Here is an 8,628-nt window from a genome sequence, read left to right on the forward strand (position 1 = left end):
GAGGCTTGAAATGTGCTTGCTTGGCTAGGCGTGACCCCCTGTGCTTCTGCCACTGCCCTGAGAACACACCGTAAGTCCACCAGTGAGGAGGATGGGAGACACACGGAACAGACCGAAGCCCAGCCAGAAGCCGAGGGCCAGCCCAGCTGAACTCCCAGCTGACCCACAGCTGCATGACTGATAATAAATTACTGTTATTTTAATCCACTGAGTTTTGGGACTTTTTGTTTTGTGACATTATTTTGGCAACAGCTGACTGATATACCCATGAAGCATTTGACCAATATTTAGTGAATATAAATAGCATACTGTGGGTCCTCCGTATCCGTGGGTTCTGCATCCATGGATTCAACCAGCAGCAGATAGAGAATATTTGAAAAAATATTCCAGAAATTTCTGAAAAGCAAAATGTGAATTTCTTACACACCAGCAACTATTTACCTTCTATTTACATATCTTTTGCACAGCATCTGTATTGTAGGAGGTATAAGTAATCTAGAGATGATTTCAAGTATATGAGAAGATGTGCACAGGTTATATGCAAATACTATGCCATTTTAACGTAAGGGCCTTGAGCATCACAGATTTTGCTACCTGCAGGGATTCCAATCTCCCCTCAATATGGAGGCACAACTGTATACACTAGGAAGTAGAACCTGCCACAGCCTCCCCACTCTTCCTTGTTGGCAGAGGGTCCCTCTCATGTTAGGGTACCCCCGAGAAACAGCATCAATAAGATATATAGAGAGAGAAACTTATTGTAAGAAATGGGCTCACACAGCTGTGGAGGCTGAGAGGCCCCGTGATCTTCTGTCTACACACTGGAGACCCAGGAGGGCCAGAGATGCAGTTCCAGTCCGAGTCCAGAGGCCTGAGGACGGGGTTGCTGATTCTGTATGTCCCAGTCTGGGCACAGGAGAAACCTCTGTCCCAACTCAAAAACAGGCAGAGGGAGTAAATGCCCCTAATCTGGCCTTGGGTTCCAGGTGGGCCTCCAACCGGCGGGATGGCGTCCGCCCAGGCTGGGGAGGCCAGCACGCTTTGCTCTGTCTACTGATTCAGGTGTTAACCTCGTCCAGAAACACCTTCACAGACACACCCAGAATAAGATTTAACCAAATATCTGAGCACCCCTGTGGCCCAGGCAAGTTGACACGTATAATTAACCATCACACCTCCCATTCTAGGGACCAAAATTCCAGACATTGGCTTTCCTGGTCTCTATTGCAATGCATCAAAACGCCAGCCACTGGGACCTGAGGGAGCGTCTACTAGGGGACTTGTGGTAGTTTCCCTCTGTAATGAAAGGTGCAGAGGAACTTATAACCTTTCTCCTTCCCCTTCTTCTTCTCCTTCTCCTTCATGGCTGTGATCATGTCTGCAGGTGATGCCCAGAGCTGCTGCAAACACCTGTGACCCTGGGGAAAGAACACTGACTAATGGTGGATGGCAGAGCAGAGGAATGGAACCCACCTGGGTCCCTGATTGCATTACCAGGCTGCCAGTGTGTCCTGCAGAACTCTTGTTATATGAGACAACTGAAGTTCTTACTAGTTAAGCCACATTAAAGTAAGGATACGAAAAGCGTCCTTAATGATCCATGAATTGACCCACTCATCTCAACTCCCCTTAAATAGGCACAAGCAGAAGACGACAGTGCGGTGAAGCCCATGGTGACGTCGTTCTGTGGGACTGAGTACCTGGAGGCCGCCGAAGTGTCTGCCACTTAGAGATGGATGAGCAAGATGCCAGCCGTAACATGTTCTGCAACAACCACAAGTCATGAGCCATCCCCATGTAATAAATTTGAATCAACCTCAAAAACAGAGTGAAGAAATAAAAGTGGAAACTGGGATGAGACATTTAACACAATGCCATTTATACACACATCAAACAATTATATATTTTCCCATAACTCGCGTATATTCAAGGGAAAATGCTGAAAGCACCACCACGCATGCCTAAGAGGGGGTGATCGGCTTTCGAGCTCATGCACGTGGTGACGAGCGAGGTCAGTTCCTTGTGGGATGTTGGACTGAAGGTCTCGGTTCTTCACTGGCTGTTGGCCACAAGCCCCCACCTCAGCTCCTCACCATCTTGGTCTCTCTGTAGGACAGCTCACAGCCTGGCACCTGCATTCCCTCAGAGTGAGTGGGAGAGAGGGTCTCCGCGTGAGGAGCCACTGTCCCGTTTCTGCCGTATTTTGTTTACTAGGAACTAGTCACCAGGTCCAGCCCACATTCCTGGGGGAGGCATTACCCAAGGAGGTGAGGACCCAGGGGTGGGGATCATGGGCCCATGTTAGAAGCCCCCTGCCACAGGGCCCTCAATACCATGACCAGAGGTGCTTACGCACCAGCAGGTGAAGAGTGTGATCAATCCAGCCTTGAATCCCTGTGGTCCAAAAAGAAAAACAAAATCAAAAAGCAAGAAGTGTCCGAGTGACTTTGACTTTTACACATCTGTAGGTCAAGGGGTGGCTACTCGACAGTAAATAATGCTGACAGGCTGAGAAGTTGTTTAGGCCAACTTTTTAGTCTTTAAATATGTAAATATTAAGAAACAGAAAAAAAAATCATGGCTTTCTTACGTAAGATCAAGAGACAGAAAGAAAAAACTGAATATTAATAAACTTTCCATAAAAACAGCAGCTCCAATCCAGATTTAAAGTAAAAAATGCTCTTCTGTGTGCTAAACTTCTCTGATGTAGGTTCAGGTCATTTAAAACAGGAGAAAACTTTTAGCATTTCCTCATTTAACGGGATCATGGGAGGTCCAGATGGCCAGTGACTACCTGGGGCCATGGCGGGCACCTCTGCCTTTGGTCAGGTGACTCTGTGAGGCTGACTCTACTGCCAGGGTAGAAATGTGACCATTACAACCTCCAGGTACCTTCCTGTCTGGCTCTAAATGGGCTAGACTTGGCCCATCCTGCCTGACTTCCCCCGGAAATTCACACCAAAGAGTTAATTGCATTAAAATGCTCCAGATTTAACTTCTGCCTCTGCTATCAAGCCAGCGTTCAACAGTCTCCATGTTCTTTCTTGGACCAGAGGAAAGCTTCTTTTATTTTGTTTCAATGCTCTTTTTCGAAAGCGCTCTCTTCCTTTTCAAGCTCCTCATCACAGTGTAAGTCCATGAAAAATTAACACCCCTGTTCAGCAGGGAGGCTAGCTCCTTTTAAAAGAATGTTCTGGCAAACCCAACACCAGGACATGCATCTCCAAGCAGACCTGCCTTAGGAAGCTACACCATGTTCCGGAAGCTTCTACCCAGAGTGCGGGTCCCCAGGGCCGTGGCGATGCTGTCAGATCTCCCTGTGTTTCCTCTCCTGTCTTTCAGTTCTTTCATTTGACAGCACAGCTTGGATCTACGAAGGTACACAATCAAGGTAAACCATTCTAACAGTGGAGACGCCGTTACACATTTTTGAACTCCATGGCCAGCAAGGGAACACTGAGGTCTCAAAGTCCAGATTCTACAAACAAAATGGCATTTGCAGTTGCTAAAGAACAACTGAGTTTTATGGCGAAGACACTGTGTCCATACCAAAAAGTTTAAAATATTAGTTAGTGTCCACTAGAAACCATGCAGTGGAACAAGTGGACCCAGAGCTCACGCCGTGAGAGTTTGAGCCAAAGAACGTGGTCGGGGGAGCATTCAGCGAAAATTAATATTGTGTTTCTTAAAAACTAAAATTATTTTTTAAAATTTTATTTCAATGAGCCAGGGTATTTTTATTCACAGTTACAAATAACCATTTGGATTAGGATTTTTTGCTGAGGAACTGATTGGAGCTTTCAACACATAAAGTCATAATTGTATCTTGTTATGAAAATAATTTCTGTGCATAGAATACGTAAGAGCAAGCCCACCAGACTCCGCTTGGTGAGTTTGAGTCTATGACTAAACTAGACCGTAATTCTCCGTTACGAAGCCCAGCCCTCTTCCCTCCCCACCCTAGACTTTCGACCTAGCTCAGTCCAGGTTTGCAGTGTCAGACATCAGTCATCTCATGGAATCACAAAGCCACCAGGTGGCTAGACTGCTGAAGACAGAAGAGGGAGTGGTCATGGGAGAGGGACAGTGGTTGACCACCAGGGGAAAACCTCATTCAAGTGAATTTGTTTTTTGATGCCTTCATGTGTCTCTTATCATCCCACACTTCCAGAGCCCACTGGCCTCAGCAAGCTACCTGTCTTCTTCATTTGTGCTCCGTCTCCAATTCCACAGTCTTGGCAGCCCTTAAAAAGCTTCATTTGCAGAACCAAGTCAGATACCCAACTTAGCAAACAGCCTTCACTCCACATGCAGTTCCTACCTTCCCACCACCACCCCTGGCCTGAGAGTCTGTGTGTCTCATCACCCAGCTCCAACAAGAACATTCAGACGTAACAGTCATTCCTCGGTTCTGAAGGATTCGTTCATTCTCTAAAGCTTCCTCAAAGGTCACACTTGCCCCCAGACCTTAGAACGAATGAAATAAAACACACGGAGTTTGTAAATCACCTTCACACATAAACCTGCCATGTTACCTTCTCTCAAAATATTTCGGCAGTCCCGCCAATGTCCTCCTGTAGTCTTGCAGGTAATGAAATGAATGGGCATAGGACGTCAGCCTCCACGGGGTGTATGCATTTTGAAAGACAGAATGGTACGATACACCAGGATGTAATGGCTTTTCTTTGATAAACCAGAAGAGCATTCAGAGAAACTCCAGAAAGTCCTCTCTCCCCCTTCCCAAGGCTGTTCATTGGCAGCTGAACTAAATCTCTCGGAATCAGATCCAGCTACTACCTCTCCTCCTCTTTTAAGTGCCTCCATCCTTCCACATAGAGAGAATCCATTAACTATCAGCTCTATGGGATGCAAACTATAAGACGGATGTTAAAACAGCTAATAGCACCCACGCCCATAAGGTAGCGGATCGGAGGCCCGGAGATAACAGTTCCACTATGTGGCCTCAGAGCAGCATGAAACAGGCAGGAGAGAAAAAGTCATTTAAAACAGAGTTTAAAAAAAAAAAAATAATCCTTTAGCCAAAAACTACTCTGGTCTAAATTCACTCAGAGTCACGGCAAGATTCAATAGACACTCAAAGGGAACTGCACACTAACAGGTTCTCAAAAGAAAAACACATTGTGATTGAACCCTCTTATTCCTTGGCCACTGAACAGCTGGTCTGACCACACGTGGAGTCTTCCGTTCAACTCTGGTGCCATATTTTAAGAGGGACGATGACAAACTGGACTACATTCAGAACAGGACAACCTGTTCTGGAAACTATTTCATATGATAAATGGTTGGAAAAACTGGTGATCTGTATCCACCAGTGGGATGCCTGAAATAAGAGAGGTGGCTGAGCACGTGGGACTAGAATTACAGACGAGGGGATTAGAACATTCGTCAAGGCAAGGGCCCGAATCAAATAAATGCAAACAAAACCAACAGTGAAATACTATTTCGGCATTCCCTCAGCAAACCTCAGCAAACTGTGATACACACACATTTATTTTCCAATGGACATGCCTCGTGCTTCACTGGCAGGACAGGTGGGGAAAGCGTTTCTGGGAGTCGGCTTGGAAATAAGACTCAAAAACCTTAAAGTGGCATATACCTTCTTACCAAACATTTTCACATCTAAGAACGTATCTTGAAGAAATAACCAGAAATGTTTCCAGACTTTTGTAAATAAATGTTCATCAGAGCATTAATTATGCTTATAGGAAAAAATCTACCCAATAAAACTCTTTGGATTTTCCACACTAATAATTATGGTATTACAATGTGTCAGTCACGGCGCAATATTTTTTCATAACTTCTGTAATCCCCTCAACAACCCTAGGAAGGGGCTATTATTATCCACATTTTGTAGATGAGGAAGTTGAAGTGCAAAGATGTTGCATTACTGAAGGTCTGACAGGTGACATGTGGCAGAGCTGAAATTTCCAATCACCCTGGCCCCAGACTCTCCACTCATGGCTACCATATAACGTTGGTTAAAAAGTCATGGCATGTGACAATATGGAATCTGTTTTTTAAAATGAAATAAAAAGGGAACATGATGGGGTCACTGGGACGGGTTAGCAGAAATCTACCTCAATCCCCTTTTGGAGAACTAGGGGCGCCTTGCTCGGTCCTTCAGCCCCCTCCTCACTCCGATGCCCTCCCAGCTCCTGGAGACGGGACCCTTGCAGGCCGGAGGCTCGGCCACCCGAGCAGCTGAAAGCTTGCTGACAGCCTGGCCCCCTCCCCCTCTCCTCCTTCAACTGCTCTTGCTCTGCTGCTCAGTGGGCAGAAGTCCCGACAGAGGTGTTCTTGTTTTCACAGCCCTCACAAAAAAGTTTTCAGGCAAATTCAAAAGTAAACAGTTAATCATGAGGGTTTTTTTTGCCTTTTCATTTTAGAGTAATGAGGGGAAAACTGGATGGCGGATGTAATTGCTAAGAGGAAATTTTCAGATAACTTAGGTCCATCTCAAGCCCTTTTCGAAGGAGGTCACAGTTTTGCATTTTCCCCTGTTTCTGCTGAATAGCACCTTGTTAAGCTGCCGAGGCAAACAATGAGCACCATGGATAACAAACACCACCAATGCAACTGCTGCTCATTCTGCAGGGAAAGGATCTGGTTTTAACCTTTGACTCACTTGTAAATACAAGCACGTGTCTGAAACTCAGGCTGTTTCCCTCCACAAACACCCATAAAGAACCAGGTAAAAACATATGTGACCAAATGAAGGGTTTTATACATCTCCGTACTGATACCAATTAGAAGTCGAGAAAAATGCACGTGCGGAATTGCTCCAAATAAGGCAAAGCGGCTTGTCACAGCAAAATAAATGTTATATAAACAACTGTTCCAAGTTCTCAGTAGCCCGCTAAGTCTACGGCTCTGATGGACAGAGAGGCATGTGAGGGTTGGCGAGAGCTGGAGGCCACCCTGATCTTTTCATTCCTTTGGCCTGAACAGTCTCATGATTTGTGGACGGCGATGTCCTGCCAAAGGTTTACGTGACCTCCCGGGGGGGCCTTACTATCCCCGTGGCTCCCCCTTGGCCGTGAGCCCCTCGTTCCTACTGAATGAGCTGTACGCGTGAGTCACATCCAAGCCCCCGCACGCTGCCTCTGCTCTGTACCAAAGCAATCCACACATGGAAATGGTGTTTTCCCTCATTTTCACACAAAGCAAAACTCCACAAGCAAGCGGTCAAGTGCGACGTCTGCTCACACCAGTGTCCACGTGGCGGGCTTTGCCAGAGGCTGGGGGAGATCAAAGGCACTCGTACCACAGCCACGCAGACTCCAGAAACTGGGCCGGAACCGGACAGAGCAGCAACGCTGCTCCCACCCCACTGGTGGCCGCCTGGTTATGGGCTGTCTGCTGGTTACACCAACACCAATGCAGCTCCGTCCCTCGGCGTCCCGCCAGCGTCCCTCCCTCTTCCTCCCACCCCCACGCCCCTCTCCCCGCAACACCAGCATTATACCAAGGTCAGTTTATTTCCAGCACACAACAGTTAGCTCTCGTTCCCTTTCTCCTTCTAACCCCGTGTGATTCATCACGTTATTGTCTAAAACAAAGGCACTTCCCCCCTCACAGGAATGCTGTCGCTGTCACCGAATGTTTCCATGCAACTTCCACTGTAACCGCTGAACCTCAGGGATCGGTTGGGCTGAGACCCTTGTTGTGAGAAACCCCTCAAAATAAAGACTAAATGACTTTACCCCCAAAGCCTTACATCTTAGCAGCTGTCAGAAACCCCTGTTCTTTCGATTCCGTCTCGCGCTTTCCATTACTAAAGGCAGACACCGACACATCTCAGCATTCACTGATATTAACCAGTGGGGAAAGCACAAAATTCTGGTTACTTATTTAACACGTTATCAGGAGGCAGACCGTCAGCTGGCCGGCAGGGGAGGGCAGGGGAGCAGCTGGGCAGCCAGTGTCTCTTACCCCTCAGATTCCTTGGCTGGTTGAATGCAAGATACCTGCATTGAATGCAAGGCACTGCACAGGTTATCTTCCTCCAGAAGGCTTCAATTTGCTCGCGGCAGAAGAGAGAACACACGAAGGCAGTCGGCCTGCACCCCAGCAGAAACTGAGGCCTTGTGAGCTCAGTGCTGGACGTCATGTGAGGGCTGCCCTCTTGCTTTTTGCCCTGATTCCCGTGGCTTTGTCTTCGGAGCCTCAACTGACGTGTGAGTTGTGTACAGGACTTTCTCCTCCTCCTCCTTGACGGTCTGAACTGAGAGTTGTGTCTGCCCAGCACCGTGAGCCAAGAGCTCCTCACGGCATCTCCTGCGCCAGGGACTGGTTGTCTCATGAGCAACTCCTGGACCAGGAACCCGGATGTCTCACGAGCATCACCTGCACTGGGGCACGGACATCTCGCGAGCATCCCCTGGACCAGGAACCCGGATGTCTCACGAGCATCACCTGCACCGGGGACCCGGCTGTCTCATGGGCTTCACCTGCACCGGGGACCCGGCTGTCTCATGGGCTTCACCTGCACCGGGGACCCGGCTGTCTCATGGGCATCACCTGCACTGGGGCACAGGCATCTCGTGAGCATCCTAGCAGCAGGAGTGTGCCAGCATCTTTACTCAGCTTTCAAGTCTCTGAGCAGGT

This window comes from Camelus ferus, chromosome 20 (assembly GCF_009834535.1).
Source record: "Camelus ferus isolate YT-003-E chromosome 20, BCGSAC_Cfer_1.0, whole genome shotgun sequence".
Classification (NCBI taxonomy): Eukaryota; Metazoa; Chordata; class Mammalia; order Artiodactyla; family Camelidae; genus Camelus; species Camelus ferus.